This window comes from Anolis carolinensis, chromosome 2 (genome assembly GCF_035594765.1).
Source record: "Anolis carolinensis isolate JA03-04 chromosome 2, rAnoCar3.1.pri, whole genome shotgun sequence".
NCBI lineage: Eukaryota > Metazoa > Chordata > Lepidosauria > Squamata > Dactyloidae > Anolis > Anolis carolinensis.
The window spans coordinates 100,637,943-100,660,872 of record NC_085842.1 but is presented as its reverse complement, the minus strand read 5'-3'; the positions used below and the strand labels follow the sequence as shown (position 1 = coordinate 100,660,872).

General features: G+C 41.0%; 1 protein-coding gene across 1 annotated transcript in view; it reads right to left on the bottom strand.

The window, feature by feature from the left end:
* Window positions 1-22,930, bottom strand: part of gfpt2 (glutamine-fructose-6-phosphate transaminase 2) — a 116,375-nt gene that overhangs the window by 63,811 nt on the left and 29,634 nt on the right. The gene's annotated exons all lie outside the window — the stretch shown is intronic.

Sequence of the window (22,930 nt, the reverse complement as noted above, 5' to 3'; positions counted from 1 at the left end):
ATGTTGGTCTTGTTTCCAAGTGCTTCCTGTTTCCAGTGATTACCTAGTACAAGTTTGCCAATGAGCCTTTGCTGTTTTGTTCCTGTTTTCTTATGCCTTGCTCCATGGAATTACTACAGATCTATGGATTGGATTTTATGCTGAAACTCTAAAGATATTCTTGAATACTGTTGGATTTTTGGGTTGTATCTTTTACTATTTTATTGCTTTACCTTTATATATTCTACAAGAAACTGCTTGCTGATTTTCCAACCTGGTATGCTATTTACAGTCAAAGGGTTTCTGCTGTGAAGTGTGACAGGATCAACCAGCCCCACTACAATTCACTAAATACTTTTGTTGGCTATTTATGTGAGCAAAGCATTTATTTAGCTAACCATTTTCTTGATTTTTTTTATTTTGCAAATGTTGTAAACAATAATTACTCCTGGAAATATGAGATTGAAGTATAAAGTGGAGTGGGCCAGGTATAATAAATGCAAGATATTACTACAAAACTCTACAGTCGATATAGCTCTTACACATCTGGAAAAAAGAAACTAAAAGTTCCTGTTATCTGTAGACTATGCTTGGGGAAACATTACATATTATCCCTATGAGTTTGCAAAAGCTTCATGAGATGTTTAATCCTTTTCTGAAAGCTACACTATTAGTCTGTAAAAATAGACAATGAAAGTGATATTAGCAAAATCTTCACTTGGAAATGTTCACTCTTAAAAGTGGCCTATCAATCTTTTAAATAAACACTCATTTTTTTAATAAATATAGCATATGGAGGTCTAAATCAAGTTTCTAATAAGAGGCTCAGTGATAAGCACAACTGACAGCAAACCTGATTTAAGGATAATGGGTTAAAACATTTTTTTTATCCTGAAGGAGGCCAAGGGTATGTGATGCATATGATGAGAGACTGGTGGGTGGAGAATAGGAGAAATTAGGATGTAAAATATCCCTGGTTTCAAAGCTCTGTGAGAGTCTCTCCTCCACCACCCCCACCAGCAGAATTTCATGTTACTCCAGACATTCACTATTTTAACAAATGTACAATCTATGCAACTGGGGCCAATAAAAAGTCAATGGATTTGGAGAAATGAGCCATGTTTTGCAAGAGGGAGAGGAGCCAAACTGGAGTTCTCCTTTGTGACACACATCTTGTGCATGAAATATTTGCTTTGGAAAGCTATTCAGAAGAAGCACAAATTCTGAACTGGAGACTTTAACTATAAATCAGTAGCCTCTTTCTATAGCAGCCCAAAAATTCTTATACATAGTAGGGGCATATCTACACTGACTACTTTGACAGAGAAGGCTAAAGCCCTGTAAAACAGCATCTCCCATGCTGCCATGACAGATAAAGTGGTGTCAAACTACATTAATACTACATTGAAGATGCATCCTCTGAGGGAATTTAAAAAAACACAAAATAGTATTGCCAAAATCCTTCAGAACAAAGTTTTTGGTAAAGAACCAATTTGTAAATGTGAAATTTGTTAGTTCATTTCAGTAATTAATAACTTATTATTGTAGTCAGGTTATCTGAAAGATCATATCTTCTTATATGAATTTGCCTGAATTTAAGATTTTTGGGAAAGGGATTTCTCTTAGTCCCACCAGCTTCACAAACCCAGGAGGTAAAGGGATGGCAGAGGACTTCACACGACCTCATCAGATGGACTGATTTACCTGTCTTACGTTACTTCTTCTCTCCTTTCACCATGGAGCCCTTCTCATGATGCTCACCAATTTCTGGCTGGGCTCTGTGCTGAAAGAGGAGAGGAAGCGGGACACGCCGCTGCCACGGCAACACAGGAGGCTTCCTGTGTTGCTTTAAGAGCAATGGGAGAAAGCTAAGCTGTGATGCTTCCCCCCATGGGATGAGGGTCTGGGTAAGTCACGCAATGCGGGGTGTGCAGCAGAGGATTCTCCATGCCCCACACCAGGACCCCCTGATTTTGCAATGATGCATGACAAATTCTCAGCCTAATGTGATAAGGTTGAAAATGACATCTCCCAAGCTGAGGCATTTTCCTTCATGGAAGACTGGGCTAGCCTCCCCTGCTGCACTCCTTCTACCACAAGTAAAGACTTTTTAAAAAAAATTTGAAGGGATGTTTGATGATTAGGCCTTTGTATGGAGTAGGCAGACTGCTGTAGTTCTGTGTTATGTGTTTAAATAATTCTGTATTGTTTAAATGAATAGTATTTTAATTTCATGCTTTGTTTAATTGAGGTTTAATTTGTTTATCATCAGGTTTTTAGCCCTATCTTGTTCTAACCTTGTTGTAAACCTCCTTGAGCCCCAGCTCAAAAGAAAGGCTTGATATTAATCCTATCCTATCCAATTTGTCATTGATCCACTCCCTTGGGCTTCATGCAAATCTACCATTTGCCAAAATATATGAACCTGTGCTTTAATTTTCAATTTCTGGCTGAATAGCTTAATCATTAGTTTATCCCATCAAATACAAGGTCTGCCCAAGGGGCACTTGTGGTCTCATCCAGTTCATTAATCAACATGTCTATAGGTTGTCTTTTGTTCATGCTATATGCCCTGCCCATCTTCTTTTTGCCTCATATATTTCTTTGACCACATCACGTAACCTGGTTCTTTGATGCAGCTCTATATTGCTGACTTTCTTATTGTCACGCCACACATCCATATTCAATTGCTCTATGAGTCACCGCCAGTTGTTCCTCCTTTAACTTTGTTGTTGCTCCTGTTTCAGATGTGTATAACATTGCTGGTAGAACTGTAGTGTTGAAGATATCTGCCCTTACCTTCATTGGCAGCTTATCATTGGTTAGCACTGTCCGGTTTCGATTAAAAGCCATCCAAGCCACCTTGCATCTTCTTGCCCATTTGCCATTTGGTGACAGATGGAAATGGCTGGATCTGAGACAGTGACGCTCAACACATGTTGAGAAAGAACCAATGTCAGCTAAAAGCAGACAAAGCACCCAAAATTAGTTCCGGATTAGGCCCCGAAACTGATGGAAGGACAAGCGGCTATAGGGTCACAAGGGCAAGCAACCCAAATGACACTGCCGCAAAAATTAATTGCTAAAAAACCAAAGTCAAAACCATGATATTAATATAAAATAATAAAATAAGTCTATAATTAAGTAAATGCTGAAATTAAAATTTAAATCAATGGCTTTAGCTAAAAACGGTTAGAAAATATCCAGCTTAATTGAATTGCATCCTATATTTCTTTCAATTAACACTACTATTGACCATGGTTTTAGTGACACAAAACTTGCCTGAATTGGGTTTCTTTATACACTCAAATACCACATTCTGCATGTCTGTAAATGCATATGTCTTTTGGCCATTTGGTTTTGTTTTCATGCTTTTTTCTTTTCATTTCCTTCTGCCTACTAGGAAGTTCTCCAAATATGTATAAAACACTGCCTTTTGTGTGTGTGTGTGACCCCACTTTACTCAACTGGACTATTCAAAGAAATCCTGTCTAAACGTTAAGTGCATCTGACAGAACACCTCTTTGTTCAATGTTGGAAGGACAGAGGCCCCATTCAGTTGAAAATCTACTTTGTGCTTGAGCCCTGAAGTGCAAGGATGGTCATTCAAATACCCAAAATGCTAAGGTCAAAACATCTGTCTTTGATGTGGTTGAATCTTGGTTTCATCAGAATTCAACAGGGGCTAAGTAACCATGGAGAAACAATAAGAAAATGCCAGTTGATATAAAATTGTTATATCAACTTGCCCCGATTAAATTAATAGGGTGTGTGTGAAACTAGAAGTATGTGGGGTCAAGGTAAAGAAGGAAATTGAAGATTTAACAGGACATAAATTGGTTTTGAAAAATAAAGAATTCTTCATCCAGAAATTAGATAAGAACAAAATCATGAAGGACTGGGGGGAAATTATAAAATACATGATAGTTGCTGCTCAAGCAACAGTTGCCTTGGGTTGGAAAGAGCAAACAAAGTGGGAAGTTAAAAAATGGTATGAATACTTAGCTGATTTTATGATTCAGGATTATATCCTTGAAAGGAGAACTAAATATATATCAGGCCAAATCAAAAAGAACTGGTATCTGAAATGGGGAAGATTGATAGATAAAGTCAAAGGACAAAGAAAATATAAAGAATTGAATCATTCTCTATTTACGATTGATCAATTAAAATAATATCTGAATGAAAGACTGTTCCCAGAGGGTGTGAGGAGGGATGAAAACCCATTTGACATAAGTGGGAGATAAAGGTGGAATTAGCAAGTGTAATGTTACTGAGAATTTAGTTAGGCGATCCCTCATAGTTTGAGGATGATGGTCCTCCATTTCTTGGAAGATGCCTGTGCGTGATTTTTTTTAATGTGTGGAGGTCGGTGCACGGCCGGTCAACATGCAGTCTTCACAGATTGAAGTCCCAGCAGTGGTGTGATTAACACAACGAGAGTGGCTTCTCAGTCTGTTGCAGCCTTCTTCCGCCTTCACAGCCATTGTAACATGTACCATGTTATCCTCCGCCTGCTCTGCCGTTGAGGTCTTTGGGTCTTCAGATTGTTCTTGGTCTGGATCCTCCCCTATGGCCACTCCTGGGAGTGTGACTCCTGTGGTTGTGCCCACAGGTTCATCGGAACACGCAAGCCCCCTCACCACGTCAAGGTGACAATCCATCGAGGGGGAGAATAGAAATATACTGAGAATATATAACAGTGATTCCCAAAGTGGGTGCTACCACCCCCTGGTGGGTGCTGGAGCGATCCAGGGGGGCGATGATGGCACCTATTAGGACACGGGGGTGGGGCCAGGGGGGCAGAAGAGGGGCGGGGCTTCTTCCCAAGTGCCGGAGACAGGGCTGAGCATCTGAGGCGCCAGTTAGTACACACAGGGGGCAGAGCTAGAGGAGTGGCTTCTTCCCAAGAGCCAGAGACAGGGCTGAGAATCTATACCTCTCCTGAGGCTCTTGTTGGGACACAGAGGGAAGGGGGTGGGGCCTCCTTCCAAGAGCCCGAGACAGGGCTGAGCCTCTATACCTCTCCTGAGAAGCCTTTTAGGACTAAAGGGCGGGGGTAGGGGTGGGGGCAGGGCCTATTCCCAAGACCGTGAGACAGGGCTGAGCCTCTGTATACCTCCCCTGAGGTGCTTGTTAGAACACGGGGGCGGGGTATAGAGGTCCAGCCCCGTCAGGCACTTGGGAAGAGGCCCCGCCCCTCCTCTAGCACCGCCTCCTCTATCCTGGCAGGTGCTGCAGGACAGGGATAGAAGCTCAGCCCTGCCTCAGAGCTCGTAATTCCGCCCATCCCATTCCTGGCTACCCACTTGTGGCCCCGCCCACCTCCCCTCACAGCCCTGCATCTTGAACTAGGGGAGAGGCTCAGCCCCGCCATCTTGAGCAGGAGCCACGCCTACCCCTCTAAGCCATACACCCCTTTCCAGGGGGCACTGAGTCATATTTCTTCTGGAAAGGGGGTGGCAGGCCAAATAAGTTTGGGAACCACTGAGATATAATTTGATGTGCATATTGAAATTGTGATGGATTTTGTTATTATTCCACTGGTATTTACAATAAAAACATATTTTTTTAAAAAAGAAGTATGCGGGGTCATCCCTGGAATATAAGTGGACAGAATGTAAGATTCACTGGCCTAACTAATAAGTGCCTTTGTGGCCATCATTTAAAATGAAATAAACAAACAAAAAGTTTAGAACTGCTATTCATTCTAGACATCTTTTTTGTTGTGCACCTTCAAGTGGTTTCCACTTATGGGGATACCACGGTGAAGCTATTATGGGATTTACTTGGCAAGATATATTCAGAGAGGGTTTGCCATTGCCTTACTCTGAGACTATCTTTTCCAAGGTCATCGAGTGGATTTTGTGCCTGAACAGGAATCCGAACCTTGTTCTCCCAGAATCCTAATCAAACTACTACCTCATGCTTGTTTGTCTAGATAACCTACAGCAATTTTTATTTTCACCTTTGGCATTTTGCTTTGCCTGTTAACATTTTTATGGCAATTTAACAGACCAGGATTTATTTCCCAACAATGACTTCTGTTCTCCCTCAGGTCGGTTCAGTTTTGCATCTGTTTTTTTCACTGTTCCTCCCCTTGTCAACCTAATTCCACCCACTTCTGCAATGCTCTTCTTGCAACATCTTGACGCAAGTGCTTGGGTAAAGACTCCTACCAATTTCCAGGCTCCATGCCTCGCTGCCCAGTCCAAAGTGTATTTATTTGGAAGTAAGCACCCCAGAGAGGCTTGGTACTATACTGAGGCTTTCATTTGAATCTGTTCCCTCTGGATAAAGTGTTAGATGGGTTTCTAGTGTGGTAGTGTGGTTGCTTTAAATGAATGGAAACAAAAGTGTTTTCTCAGCTATTGGATTAGACTCAAGAAAGGCTGATAGTTTTACCCTTAACATAACTTCCTCAATTCATGCTGGCTTGATGTGTAAATGCTCACCCCTTCCACAGCCCCTAGACTCTGCAACTCCAATGTGGTTTCAATTACAGGCAAGATTTGTAGAAGGTCTTATATTCCCTATTGTGGTGTGGCTCAGTATATAGGCAAGGACCAGACTGAGGAACTCCTTGGGTTAAGAAATTAAAATTTCTTGAAAAATGAGAATGCTCTTAGATTAGTATTAATATATGTGCAGCTGCATCCAGAAAAACACTGGAAGGAGTGTGAAGAGGGGCTTAGCTAATGTCTCCACTGCAGATGCCTGACGTAACCAGGACCTCAAGAAGAAATTTGCTTATTTAGGACAGTTTTATGTGAATGACTAATTTCATTTACTTAAATTAGTATGAATGATATAGTGAATACGCTTTTCTGCAAACCAACAAAAGTGGGATGATGGATGCTTATTAGTTCAGAAAATCTTGTATTACTTTTCTCTCTATCCCTTTCCATCTTTTTTTATTCTGAAGGATTTTGGGGCTCTTCACATATTTTTCAAAAATCAAGATTTCTTCAGATGCTCTACACATGTGCTTTTACAGAATAGAAATTGATACATAAATGCTGTATCTACGTTGTATGTAGCTTGTAGATGTTTGCTTCAAAGCTCCCCTCAGTAATTGCAAATTAAGAATCAGCAGATTTGATGCAAAAGACCGGAAAAGTGTAATGGTAGTACAAAAAAACCCCTTCTACTTGCTCATAATGTGACGTGGCAGTTTTCTATGTGGTTTGGCATTGCTCAATGCTTTAGCATTTCAACAAGAGGTTATAGAAAAATGCTTAAGGCTGTGTTTTTGGTCAGTCTGTGTGATCTCCTAATGTAACATAAAACAGAGGAGAGATACTTAAAATATATTGCATTATTTCAATCACTTGGAATAAAAAAGGAATCATATTTGTTTATGAAAAGGCTAGGTTTAAATGGAGAAATAACATTTCAGTTAAAAAATCAACCTCAAGAACCAGAATTGATTTAAACTGGTATTACTGGAGTTAGTTACACCAGTGTAAATATTTTTGGAAATATTGAATGAGAATGTATCTGTTGTTTGCTTGGGCAAAAGTTTCCATGTATTACGCAGCAGGAGCTACATAGTGTTTCATACATTCACTGCCCCATTGATTGTTGGTGGTGGGTCACTAGGGACCTCATTAGATGAAGTCCATAAGCTGGGGGAACCATGGGCCAACAAATTGCTTCATCCCCTTACCTTCACACGATGTTTTCCGGCTGCCTCCAGCTTCCCCCTGCACTGTCCCTGGTTTAGTGAATGAGTACATGAGTAGTCACCCATGTTCTCAGGGCTGCCTCTGACCATACTACCAAGATGGAGCAGCACCGGAAGTAGGCCTGTATCATGTGATGGTCTCTGAGAAGCTCCATCCTGCCTGCATCTCGGCAGTGTCCTAAGATTGGGGAAAAGCCCTGTGTGATGATGTCCGTTGAGGGCTCCATCATAACATCACCCTACTCTTCAAGTCTCCTGTATCTGTCATCCCAAACCTATTACAAAAAATACGCTGGTAGATTGAAAATATCCATAACACATCTTCAACCCATTGGTGAGCCTATCCTCATTTAGAAAATTGCTATGGCACGGTAATGGAAGACACAATGAAGCTCCTATCAAGCCATGGCACGGTAATAGAAGACACATTTTAAAAGTTATAGTGCAGGAGGAATAATGCAATCTTTGTGGGACAGAAATACAGTGGCTGTTGGTATCCACTGCTTCTTGGTTTCAGGATCCCCTGTGGATACCAAAATCTATGGATGCTGAAGTCCCATTATATACAATGGTGTAGGTAATGCACAACCCTTATATAAAATGGCAAAATAAAGCTTACATTTTGTATTTTTAAAAGTATTGGTTGAATCTATTGATAGAGACTGTACTAATTATTTTTAATTATTCATTTCAGCGCTATATCATTCTTCATCATTATTTTAAAAGGATAAATTCTCTCCTCTTTAGGAGTTAGGACTCACACATTTTTCTGATCTTTCATGAGAGTGGAATGATTCCAACTCATTCCTGTGGCTAAAGCTAACAATTGTGAGTTTGTGTGGTCTGAATACGCACTGAGATACACCCATTTTCAGCTGAAGATAATGACAACACTGAGAAACAAACTGCTTTCATTTTAATGCTAAACAAATTATATTAGTCTATTAATCATACACATATGATATATGTACACATTATTATTATCTTTATTTCTTGTTGATAATGTTGTCTTTAAATTTAAATTTTGACCAAACAATTTCAGAAGGCAGACAGATAGATAGGTGCAATCTTATTTAGCATTTCAGGGATCAGACAGTTAGTACAGAACCAACCAATACCTGGAACTTCATATATTTCAATCCTAATCTTTGGAAAAAATTATGTACCTCTGTTGCAGGTAAGTGAACGGTGGGAATTCCAATTGGTATCTGTGCAGGTTTGGGCCACACAACCATTGTTTTAATTTTGATTTATGGCTACTATGTATGTCCACTGTATCAATGACTAACCTACAAAAAATGAAGGAAAACAGTCTACAGATTATAGCAATTTCTCAGATTTTGTGTTTTTGTGCAAATTTTGTGCAATTTCTCAAATATATGTATAACAGTGCCTAATATGGGGAAAGTTCCCTTTGGTTCTTTATTTTTTTCCAGCTGTTGTGTGTGTTGTGTTACCAGGGCCGGTCTAACGCTAAAGCGGCTGAAGCGGCGGCTTCGGGCGCAGGTGGAAGGGGGCGCTGTGGAGGCCTAATTATAATGCACTGCACACCATCGCTCAAAAGCGCCCTCCCTCTTCTCCCTCTTTCCCCCCCCTCCTTCCGCTTTTACCTGCTCTCCCTTTCTGCCTTGCAGCAAGGCTTTGAGGCTGCGGAGGGGGCGGGGCCTAAGGCCACGGAGGGCACACACCTCCCAGGAGACCACGCCCCCTACTTCCGAAGGAGTGCCTTGGAAGTGCCCTTCGGCCCCGCTCCCTCCACAGCCCAATCAAGATGGCGGTTCTCATGGGCTGTCTAGCCATGTTCCAGAAGCATTCTCTCCTGACCTTTCACCTGCATCTATGGCAGGCACTCTCAGTGGTTGCGAGGTCTGTTGGAAACAAGCAAGTGGGGTTTATATATCTGTGGAATGTTTAGGGTGGGAAAAAGAACTCTTGTCTGAGGCACGTGTGAATGTTGCAAATGGGCACCTTTATTAGCATTAAATATCCTTCAGCTTCAAAGCCTGGCTGCGTTTTGCCTGGGGTAATCCTTTGTTGGGAGTTGTTAGCTTGCCCTGATTGAGGATCTCCTGGCGCCCTCCCTCTTCTTCCTCCCTCCCTCCTTCTTCTCCCTCCTCTCCCTTTCTGGCCTTCTTCCTCTTTCCCCTCCCTTCCTTCCTTCCTTCCTTCCTTCCTTCCTTCCTTCCTTCCTTCCTTCCTTCCTTCCTTCCTTCCTTCCTTCCTTCCTTCTTTCTTCCTCCTTCCCTTCTTCCTTCCTCATCTCCTTTCTACTGCAGGGACATTCATTGGCTGTTTCCCCAGTCTCTCTGTGAGTTTATATCTATGTTCCAGAAGCATTCTCTTCTGACGTTTCGCCTGCATCTATGGCAGGCACCCTCAGTGGTTGCGAGGTCTGTTGGAAACAAAGCAAGTGGGGTTCTTCTCTCAGTGGTTGTGAGGTCTCTTGGAAAATACGCAAGTGGGGTTTAAATATCTGTGGAATGTTCAGGGCTGGAAAAATAACTCTTGTCTGAAGTACCTTGATTAGCATTAAATAGTCTTGCAGCTTCAAAGCCTGGCTGCTTTCTGCCTAGGGTAATCTTTTGTTGAGAGGTGTTAGCTGGCCCCGATTGTTTCCTGTCTGGAATTCCTTTGTTTTCTGAGTGGTGTTCTTTATTTACTGTTGTGATTTTAGAGTTTTTAAAATACTGACGTTTCGCCCACATCTACTAAGTTTGTCCCCACTTCAAGTAAATCACCCCAGCCTTGCCATCAGAGTTGTCAGAGGTTGAAAAAAGGTCTGCTCATCATTCTCATGCTCAGCAGAGGACAAGGACTATAGTTATCATGCTGAGAATATTCTTTAAAATGCCAAAGCCTAGTTACTGTAGGCCTATTCAAGCTTCTATCTGAGTAAGAAGGCTAAAACTACCGTATTTACATCAATCTCAGCCACACCTAAATGACTATTCCAAAATTGAGATGCACATTACATTTGTGTAATACAGTAAAGACAAGTGGTTTGCTGTGAGCTTTCTGGGCTGTATGGTCATGTTCCAGAAGCATTCTCTCCTGATATTTCACCTGCATCTATGGCAGGCATCCTTAGAGGTTGGAAACCAATCAAGTGGGGTTTATATATCTGCGGAAAGTCCAGGGTGGGAGAAATAAAGAACTCTTGTCTGTTGGAGACAGGTATAAATGTTTCAATTGCTTGGCTGCTTCCTGCCTGGGGGAATCCTTTGTTGGGATGAATTATTATTATTATTATTATTATTATTATTATTATTATTATTATTATTATTATTACTATTATTAGGCCTTGCTCCAGGGAAGGTTCTTCTGCTGTGGCTCCCTACCTATCTATCTACCTTGCCACATATTTTCCACATTGTGTGTATGTGTATGTATATATAAGATACATATATATAGACAAATACATATGCAGGGACCATATGTGCCATGTGTGTGTGTGTGTTCTCTTCATCTCTACCTTTTATTTTTCAGTGATTGGTTTTTCCGGGGGGGGGGGGGGCGCCAAAAATCCTGCTTGCTTACACTTGAAAATTACCTAGGGCCGGGCCTGTGTGTTACTTAGGGTAGCTCTGCAGTTCATGCATCAAGTGTGATTGCTGTGTCCACACCAATATTTCCCGTGGCATATATTCACATTGCAAACAAGAGGAATGTACAACAGAGTGATATAGTGGTACAATGTCAGGCTGGATATACACTGCCCAATATCCCAGGATCTGATCCTAGATTATCTGCTCTGAACTGGATCATATGAGTCTACACTGCCAGATCATCTGGGATAAGCAGATGATCTGGGATCAGATCCTGGGATATATAGGGCAGTATAGAAGGGGCCTAAGACTAGTTCTGGGAAAAGCCAAGATGAAATCCCTGCTCCACCAAGAAACTTGCTTAGGCCTCTTCCACACAGCTGTACAAAATCCACATTGAACTGGGTTATATGGGAGTGTGGATTCAGATAACCCAGTTAAACGTGGATATTGTGGTTTATCTGATTTGATATTCTGGGTTATGTGGCTGTGTGGAAGGGCCCTATGGCTCCTTCCATACTGTCCCTGTATCCCAGGATCTGATCCCAGATAACCTGGGTTAATAGATAATCTGGGATCAGATCCTGGGATATAGAGGCAATGTGGAAGGGGCTTACTGCTAGGGCTGGGCTTTGGGTTGCAGTCTAGAATTAGTTAGGTACTGGGGTAAAACTACAGAAATGAGTCTCAGCTTGGGAAAAGGGTTAGGGTATAAATAAGGTTACGTGACAAAGATGGATGGAAGGATGGATGGATGAGCAGACGGACAGACAGACAGAGCCCATTGAAAGACTGATTGGAATCTGTGAGCAAAATAGAAGGCGGGACTAGAAAACAGAACAGGAGGAAGACTAGAAACTCTGAAGACGTGGTATGTCAAAACTCAGGTAGACCTTACTGCTCAGACTTCCACTGAGACAAGAAGCCTCTTTTATGATTTCCTTCATTGGAGAAGCATACAATGACCAGCATGGACAGTCAGTCCAAAAAATTATTAATTGAAAAGTGATAGTGACATAGATCAAAATATGAGGTGGTGGCCAATACGTCTTCACTTCTGGTGACCCAACTTTTTAGAAAAGTTTATCTGGTGATCTCTCTATCATTCTGAGATAAGAAGTCAAGGTATTTACATTGTTTTCCTTTTCAACCTATATATAAATATATGCCTCTTAGTCTTAAAATTCATATTGTACCTCTTTTAAGAAGGCTGAGATTGAAGAGGATCTATTAAGATAAGCACCCTTAGACAGCTGGGAAGGTCATGGGGTCAAAGGTCAGCAAAGGTTTCAGACTGCATTAGCAAATGACTTCTGAGCAAAAGCATGCTCAGCAGTGGTCTAAGATGTTATCTGCAGAAGTATAGTGTTGTAGGTAGATATAGGCAAGGTATACTAGGCACAGATTGTTGTAGAGACAAACTTCTTCCAGATGGGAACTGAATCCTTTAAAGCTGGAGTTGCTGCAGCTCCACCAAAAGTTCAACTGTTTTCATTAAGGGGAAGGATGTATCATCCTTTGGCATTAGTGAATCCCAAGTTTCCCAGTCCTCCTGTGAGAAATCTCTCAGTGACAGCACAACACCCATAGGCTCATGTTTGGAAATTCTGATAAGGTTGGCGAATTCAAGACAGATACTGAAAAAAACCCTATACATAGATGTATGTTTCCTAGTTTTCTGTGAAAAATGCTGGTGTTTCTCTGTCATCATCACCATCACCACCACCAACTACCACCAAGGTGTTTACAGTATATTTTGAAGAAGAAAAATAGCTACTTTAAGGAAAACACAAAGAACACCCAAAAACTTTTAAATACCACAAAAAAGAAAAACAAAACTACATTAAAAGTGTCCACCACTTGTTGGTGTTGGATAATGATTAGTACAGAATAAAGACAAGAAAGGAACTACTTTATGAAAGGTTCCCAATACAGTGGTTTCCCTGCAGACAATTAGTAGAACAATTTAAAATTGATAAAAACTTATTTGGATTTGTTATTGAGAAACCTGATCTTGAAACTATTTTGGACTCTAGAAAAGACCACTTAATTGCTAAGTTGTATAAATTGTTGTTAAAATATGAAATGGAGGAGAAACAGGTGAAAAATTATATGGTTAAGTGGGCACAAAATATTGGTAAACAAATACAAATGGAACAATGGGAAAGTGTCTGGACAAAGAATTTGAAATTTACACTGAATTATGACTTGAAATATTTTAATAACATGATGTACAAATGCTACTTCACACCGGAAAGGATTGCCAAGATGTATAATAATAGTTCTAGTGATTGCTGGAAATATTGGCAGGGCGGGGGGGGGGGGGGAGTTTTAACATTTAAAAATAGAAGAGAGGAGCCATGGCAGATGGGCAGTGTGGTGAGGAGGTGAGCCTATAAGGTCTCACATGGTTCACCAATTCCAGTGCCACAGGGATGGGAGGTTGTAATGATTCCTCAAAAGCAAGAACAATGTACCATCTCAGGTGGAGTTATCCACGTTATCCTGGATTTGTTTCTAATACAGTTTGCTACATGTTTATTGAGGCACAAATTACGACTATGCTCTCAGGGATAGAGGAGAACTGAGACAACAGAGGGAGCTGGTGAAAGGTACCCGAGCCACTACCATCAACATCACATTCAGGAAAGCTGAGAATACCAGAGCATCCCATTGCTACAGATCTGGTCCATGAGTGGTAGGGATATCTTTATGAAAGGATATATAATCTGTCCCAAACCAGTAAAGACTTGAACCAACAGTGCCACTGTCTTTTCCAGATTAGGCTTTGTTTTGTTTATTTTTTCCAGTCCACCATTGACTGCAGACATTAGTTCAGAACTTTGATGGCCCTTCCCAATGATTAAATGGAAAGAGTTGAATATTGACATCATCAGCATTTATAAATAATTTCCTGCTCAAATTTCTGGGCATTCTCTCCCATTTAGAATTATCCATGCAGCTTGGCCAATGCTCAAATTCCTGAGTGGAACAGCCAGATTTAATAGGTCCAGTTTGGATCATGTCTGGCCAAATGGGTGATGGGGAAGTCCCATCACCTTGAGGTTTTCTGGTGTTTTCTGGGTCACTCATAATTAACATATTTTAGTGGCGGATGAGGAACACAACCCTTCAATGTAGAATGTGATATACTGTGGAGAGATAGGGTGGAGTTGGACTAATTGCATTAGCTTCTAATCAGTGGCAATAATGAGTATTCTCTGATGATTCAAAGTCCAGTATTTGAGAGGAGAGCTTATGTATGACATCAATGAATTTACATATTCCCCCTTTCCCAGCCATTTAGTTTCAGGGCTGTTCTTAGCTAAATATAGAAACTAAAGAAACCAGTTTCAAAAGACTGCTGAGAGCAGTGCATGCATTATTTGTTTGATGTTAGCTTAGGCGGATGAAGAATTTCTTCCTCATTCTTTCCTCCTGGAGCCACCTGTATGGTGTATGGATTTGTGAGATTTTTCTCACTTTTTGTTTTAAATTAACTGAACAGTTCTGGAACTACACGGGTACATTTGCATGCACATCTGAGATAGGAGCGGATGTTTTCCACATTTCCCTTAAGTTTAAATTTTAAACTTTTGTTGAAATTAAATAAATATTTTTACTGGAAAGAAATTGTTATTTAGAGAATGAAGGAAAGGGAGGGGAGAAAGAGTTATAGGAACTACTGAAGCACAAAAATGTATTCATTTTTCAGTAGGATTAATGCATTACTTCTCTGTTTTGGGCTTGGGCAGACTTCTCGGTTTACAATTGATCAATGCTTCCCTTCCATTAATCTGGGGTCTTCATGGCCATTGTTCATGATGCCCAAGTTGTATGATGCCTTACAGTAGTTTAATGTAGTTATTCAGACATTTGTACCATAGTGAATTCACTCAATAAATAAAAATTATTTGCAGTCTGATTGACAGATTCATCAAGAATGTAGGCTTATTTGGGGTTTTTTTAGCCAGAATGGCCATAATACATAGACACACATTTGTTCATTGAAGTCCATTTAGAAGCTGACAAACATAACACTGTGGAACTGTCTGTCTGTCATTTGGCAAAGGTAATTCCCTCTTAAGATGATCTATCATGCCTCCAAGTTTTGTCCAAGTAAAGAAATAGAAATTCACAAACATTTAGATTGTCCAGAAGAAGTGAAAACGAGGAGAACCAACTCAAATTCCTAAACTGCCACCCAGATGTAAATTCAAAGTCAACCTGGATTGCTGATTGGGACACAAGTAACATTAGGGGCTCTGTACACTATCCTAGTTTCACTGAGAATGGAACCTGATGGAACTTAATGGTATCATATATACAAAAGGTTCAAGTGACAGATCTGCATTATAAGAGTTTGCACTGACCATATAACACATTTTCAAACTGTGTTATATGGTAGTATAGATGGGGTCAAAGATAATAGGATGTTCAAGAGCCAAAGACTGAAATGAATGTAGAATACCTACATTCCAACTCTAGCAAAAATCATTCAGACCTTTCCTATCCCATAATACCAGTTTATGGCCATCTTCCGCAATGCTCTGCAGGATTTGGGCCTCCCATCCTCTGAATACTGGGGTCATTCCTTCAGGATTGGAGCAGCCACTACAGCGACTGTTGGTGGGGTGCCAGTGAATGTTATAAACACATTGGGGTGGTGGAAATCCTCTGCGTACACCTCATACATCAGACTTGCCCTCCTCCTCAAGGCTACGAGGTCTGCTGACTGCTCTCCTCCCTCCCTGCAGGTCTGCCATTGCAAGCAAGGAAGGAAGGCCACTGAGCAAGGAGGAGCAGCAACCAGCAGCAAGCAGCCAAGGAAAGCAGCACGGTGGGACAGCATTGACAAGACTGTTTAGCTGTCGAGGAGGGAGCTCCTCAGGCCATGGGATTGCGATTAACTGCATGGCAGATTGCTGGGACTTGCGATTCTCTGATTATCTGCATGGCAGTTTGCTGGGACTCGCAATTTTCTGCTGATCTGCATGGCAGATTATTGGGACTTGTAATTTTCTGCATGGCAGAGGATGGCTGATCATGGCGGCAGTTGCCATCTCCCATTTCGGGGGTTTTTGCGTGGACTTCCTGGCGCTGGTCAATGGGATGCAGCGGAAGTTAGTTTCGTTGGCTACAGAGGGCAGGGTTGGCGGCAGGGAGGATGGGTGATCCCACCCCCCTTTTTGTGGCATTTGACATGGGGCCTGGATCTGGCTTGCTTACTCCCCCCCTCATTGGTAGGAGGGGGGAGTATCCAGTGGTCCCCTGGGGGTGCACAGGTACCGATGACCTGGTTGGTTTCGGTAGCACCCAGGCTTGGTTTGAGGTATCGGTCAGCAGTGGGCTGACCGATCTTTGATCCAGGACCCATGCATGGCAGCCAACCCGTGTTCTGTAACCAATAAAAAGTTGTGGCCTATTTTATACCCAAAATATTCTTGAGTTTGTGTTGTTCTTGGATTCTCCTCCCCTATACGGAGGTGTGTCACCCATACACACGCAAATGCATTGCTTCTCTGTTTTGGGCTTAGGCGGACTTCTCGGTTTACAATTGATCAATGCTTTCAGAGGAGGTGGATGCTACTGTAATACATTTTAACTGACAACTGGTTTGCTTTCTTTACATTACTGTAAGGCTAATGTAAAGCTGAAAAAAGCTGGAAAAGGGTGAAAGAGACTCCAGATGGTTGGAGGGTCTTTCACACTATCTCATTGTCAATGACTGGGCTTTATCTTGGATCATCAAATAGATAATATGGTGTCCACAGTCAAGGGAAATGCACACAGCAACATGGGAGCCAAGATACCATATCTATAACATGTAAACTAAACTTGCAGATTTTAGCATGAAATCCAGGTATCCAAAGGTCAAGAAGGTACAATCCAATAATTCCCCAGTGCAGATACTACAAAAAACCTACATTTGCCTTAATTCACCAGTGATTCTTCCCCCCATAAGTTTTTATTGAGCATTTTCAAGGGGTTTTTTTCACACACACACAAGAAAAAACAAAAAAAAGAGGATGTGGGTAGTGGATGTTGGAAATAGCAACCTTCCAAGTCACTCACTATTTATTTGTTAATATATATATTTGGAAACCTGTGTTATATGTGTATGTTGATTTGACTCTTTGGTGTGGGAGGAGTTATAGTCATGTGACTGAGCATGTGCAAGCTTAAGACTTCACTTTGTATTCAGTATCTCTTTAGACTTCAATGGGAGCAGTCTTGCATCATTATTAACAATTTACTTTTTAAAAAATCCTCTAAAGGTCTTGACAGTTTCAAACTCTTAAACATATTAGGAACTGCTTGAGAGACTTGTGTTGAATTATTTCAGCCACAGTGAACCAATATTTTAATTTCACTTTTAAATTTTAATAGTTTGTGGTTGTGATTTATAAGGCCTTTGTTTTGGGGTGTCATACAAATAATTTAAGTAAGATAAAATAAATTATCATTGAATGATCTCCTTTAATTTTTTACTTGTGTGAAGTATTAGAGGTCAACAAAATTAACAAAAAAAGATTGACACAGAAAGGCTAAAAACTTTATCTTCATTGGAATCGTTTCTGATTCCAACTTCCAGTGGTCAGCTGAAAGTTATATGCAGCTCTGCAAACATATAACTGTGCCTTTAATTACAGAGGAAATTGTTATGACTTGTGACAACTGAGATGGCAGAAGAAGCTATTCTTCATATTCTTTGTCAGTAGATTTTTCTGCCTTTTTTTCTTTGTGGATTTTATGATGATGTGTGCACTGTCTGTTAGTCTAATATGTGGTGTTTGTAGTATATACAGGGTTTTTTTTTCTCCAGATTTTTTTCTCCTAGGAAAGTAATTTATTTATTTACTTACTATATTTCTATCCCACTGTCTCTCACCCCGGAGGGGACTCAGAGTGACTTACAGTTTGGCAAATTTCCATGCCACATTGCAGTTACAAATATATAAAACATAAAGCAATAAAACAGATAAAACATAAATACAGTAAAACCATTAAAACATACACTAGTCCCATCCTTGTCATTTGTGCTGCTACATTTATGTTGGTTCTGTATTACACTGCTCCCCAAATGCCTGGTCCCACAGCCATGTCTTAACTTTTTTCCTGAATACCAGGAGGGAGGGGCCAATCTGATATGCCTGGGGAGGGAGTTCCATAGCCGAGAGGCCACCACTGAGAAGGCCCTGCCTCTCATCCTCGCCAGTCGTGCTTGCAAAGGGGGTGGGACCAAGAGCAGGGCCTCCCCAGCAGGTCTTAACGTTCTAACCGGTTCATAGGGAGAGAGATGTTCAGACAGGTCAGTTGGGCTGGAGCCGTTTAGGGCTTTATAGGCTAAAGCCAGCACTTTGAATTATGCTCAGTAGCAAAATGGCAGCCAGTAAAGCTGACATAACGGGGTTGTATATAATTGTTTGGAATTGAGGGTTTTAGGTAAAAACTGCCAGCCTCAACCTGGATGTCAACCTGGATGTTGACAAATAATGTATTTGATTTAAATTATGAAGAGAGCTTTCTTTCTCTGTTTTCTTGTTGCTTCAAAATCTTGTGTCCTCAGCTTGACAACATCCATTTTGCTTTTGTTTGTGAAAAAGTAAAGAGTGATGATGAACATAAAATATAAGATTTCATCATGAAAGCTGCTATATTCCAAAACTCCCATAGCCAACATTCTCCTCAGTGGGGCCAAATGACATTTTATACTGCATGAAAGTGGGAAATTTCTTTTTTAGAGAGGTTTTGAAAGAGGAATAAAATCATTAGAGGAGCATGCTCTGGAATTTTTCATCTTCAGAAACCAGATCAGTATAAAGTGACTGTATAAGGAGAGGCCAATTGTTTCCAGATGTTGAACTTCCTGAAGCCTCACTCTTTCAGTCTTTCGCACACACACTTGGAAATTGCTAAGTAACAAATGTCTAACCATAATAGTAGACCATTTTCAATTGCCTACAGACAACGTCTGAGCAAGGATATTAGTAAACCCATTCTATTTGAAGATACTTCCACAGGAAACTCTTATTGTGCAACCTCTCCCATTCCCAGAATTTTATGGAGAACTTAACATCTCCCAGTATCAGCCCTCCTGTGTTTCCCAATCCTATCCATTTTTTCCATACTACCAAGCAATCAATCAATCTGGGTGAGAAATATGAAATAGCATTTCAATGTTTTCTTGAGTGGTTGCTCTAGATCCCAGGTTCTAGGAACCATCTGGTGATTCCTTTGATTTTTGATCAACATCAAGATATGCCTGTAAATCAACTGCCCCCCTCAACTTCTTTCTTCAGCAGTAATAACCAAATGCCATCAAGGAAGGCAAACATGTAAGCATTTTCTGGAGAACACATATTATGTTTGCAAGACTGTCAGCACACACTTAGTATTCTGACTTTGGCTTCTTGTAATAATGTTATCCTCAGCGAGTCAAAGTATCTGTTGCACATATGGCTTACCTATCCTACTTCTAGTAACATGTTCTGATTGTGCTTGCAACACTGACAGATCACCCAATAAAATATGGTAAGATCTTTGTAACCCATGCCTGCAGTTTAACTTACCTTAACTCGCAGGAAAAAATGGTCTGCCTAGGAATATACTGGATCCTCCAGGCGATTCTATGGTATGTTTCTCTGGGAAGTACCCACAGAGTTGTAATGGAAAACCTAATTACCATAGCTAGCTCCAATACTGAGGATGGGGAGTTGCTGAAAGGCTACTGGAAGAATGGAAGCCAGCAGCTCCCAACTGTCTTCCCAGCCTAGCTCAGCCACAGTTGAAGATGAGCCTTCAGCAGTAGCAATCACTCCCCAGCAGTCTGAGCAAAGTGAAGCAAGGACATTGGAACTAGAGAATGATTAAACATACCCCCACCTTTGGAGTGTGGGGGAGAGCATGTAGAGTATTGTAGGTCTATGAGATTAGCAGAGGAACAAACATTAAACAAGCAACAGCTGAGCTCCTAGAACAGGCCTGTACAACCTGCAGCCTTCCAGGGCCTCCAACTCCAGAAGTCCTAGCCAGCTTATTCAATTATCAGGCATCTGCAGGGGAATGGAATCTTGTTGGGAGAGACAACATCGTTGTTTCTTGGATTGGAACCTGAGTCTGCTGCTTTTCGGACTACAGTAGAGTCTCACTTATCCAAGAGACTCTACTGTACCAGCATTTCTTACCCTGGATTGCGCAGCATCCCTCTGTCTGCAATGTATCATACTTTTCAAGCTCTAAAGCACACCCCCAGTCAAATTGTGGCTGGGAGCATGTGGGAGCCCCCTGACAGTATCAGGTTATGGTATCCTAGCTGGAAGACTAAAACAGACATCTTTCTCCAAAATCTTCACCATATGCAGTAACACCTCCAGCATATTCACTAGTGTCAGAGCAATGCTGTCTCTTCTTCCCTGCTGGCTAAAGACAAAAGATTTTTCTAGTCCAGCCTCATGGTCCCACATTCTGATGGCCTAATGAGAAGCCCACAAGCAGAATGTGAGAATGATGGCATTGTCGGCTTGTGCCCCCAGCTGTAGGAAAGATGATATAAGTTTGTAAGTATTGTAGTGCATCATCAAAGAATTGTAGGAGACAGATGTTTGTTACTGGATGGAAATATTTAATTGTTTTGACACATCTGTTCAGATAAATTATGTCTTTGTGGACCTTTGGGTTCCTGTTTATCCCATGGCTATTCCTTTTCTGTTGTTAACATAAATAATCGAACTTTCAAATATATATTGCTTCTGTGCCTTTGACACATTGACTATAATAAGCCAACAACAATCATGAATGTAAGTACATGTGGTATAGATGGAAATATTATCAAGTATGTTTGATTTTTGGATGTGGTGGCATATTACTATAGTAAGACATGTTGTATGAGTAAACAGCCATGGCTAGTTCAAATGGCTGACTCAAAGCTGTGTCATCCACAGTGCTTGTAACTCTATTGTTGCTTTAAGGGAAGATTTAGCAATTTAGCTGGAGTATTGTGATGACTGGCAGCAAAACATGACAACCGCACCAAATGCATCCTATCCTGCATTAGCAGATGTGGCTTGAAACAATTAAACATATCCAAGGGGAGATTGCTGGAAAAGGTTTCATGTTAAAGAGACAAACCTCAATAGGTGCAAAGCCAGACTCAAAAACCACAAATTCAGGTGAACACCCTCTTTCTTCCCTTTAGGCTGCATTCTTCAACCATAGCTTCAGAGAGAGAAATTACTGTGTGCATGAGCAGCTATGGTGCCTTATGTATGGGAAAGTACACTTGGTTTATAGGAACTGTGGCAGCACCACATGTCAATAGTCCAAGGGCACGCCTAGCTAAATGCAGAGACTCAGGATCAGAAAGCTGGCCCCCAACAGAGATGGGTGGAATAGCTGTGATTTAAAATCTGGAATGAGGGACTATTCACACCAACTAAATAAAAGGTATTCTGAATATTAAAAGTATGTTTTAATTTTTGTCTGATAGTGAAGTTATCAGCAAAGTCTAGAACTTTAGAAATTAGAATCCCCATGTGCCCCCACAGGGATTGGGACTACAAATATAAATATATACATGGTATCAGTGGAACTGCCTAATATCCTTTCTGTAGGCAGAGAAACCTGCTCTGAAGAAGGGCAAAGGCAGGACCCCCCTGGATTGGACTGTGTGCTGGCTTTGGGTAAATAGATGATGGGGAAAAGATACAACACACCCATTATGTAATTCTCTTCAGTTTAGCAGGAAGCACTGAAAAGGAAATGGAAGAAGAAGGAAGTCATAAGACTAAAGGGTCCACTTGAAATACTGTGTTCATGTTAACAATGGGACACAGTCTTGTGTAGTCCAGAAACCTAATAGTGTCAGCTAGGAATGTAGTTCTACACTCCCCCCCTCCCCCCCCCAAAGAGAGCACTAAATAATGTTAGCCATTTTCTTGCCACGGTGATAGAAAACATTTTTTTAAAGTCTATTTGCATTTCAGGACTTATTCTGTGCAAAATTTCTATATGGTACTGTGAGCAGAAAACAACATTCTCTGCATAGGAAAGTGTTTTCTGTGCAGAAACATTCTTTTCTGCACATAAAAAACTGTTTCCTGCAAGGAGAACAGTTTTCTGTGCAGATCAATCTCATACAAATTCTGCACAGTCCCTAATTACAGCACTTTCTTCACAGGAAATAGCATCTTCTGTGCAGAATATATATGTGTGTGTGTGTGTGTTTAAAATATTATTTTCTACACAGAAAACACTGTTTCCTATGCAGAAAAGTCTATTTTATTCACATCACCAAAGAGGGGAGTAGTTTCTCCCTTGCATCCCTCAATATGGATAGCAGAGTAACATCTGAGACAAAATCTAAGTCTATGACTCTAATATCACCAGCTTTCTTCTCTTGTATAACCTTTCCGTCTGATAAAGCAGTGAAGCTTTGAAAACTTGTGTGATCTATTTTATGCTTTGTAGTTGGTTCAATAAAAAGATCACTGTTTCATGGATTTCGTATTGTGTTTTATAGTAAAGGTAAAGGTTTCCCCTGACATTAAGTCCAGTCATGTCTGACTCTGGGGGTTGGTGCTCATCTCCATTTCTAAGCCGAAGAGCCGGTGTTGTCCGTAGACACCTCCAAGGTCATGTGGCCAGCATGACTGCATGGAGTGCCGTTACCTTCCCGCCGGAGCGGTACCTATTGATCTACTCACATTTGCATGTTTTT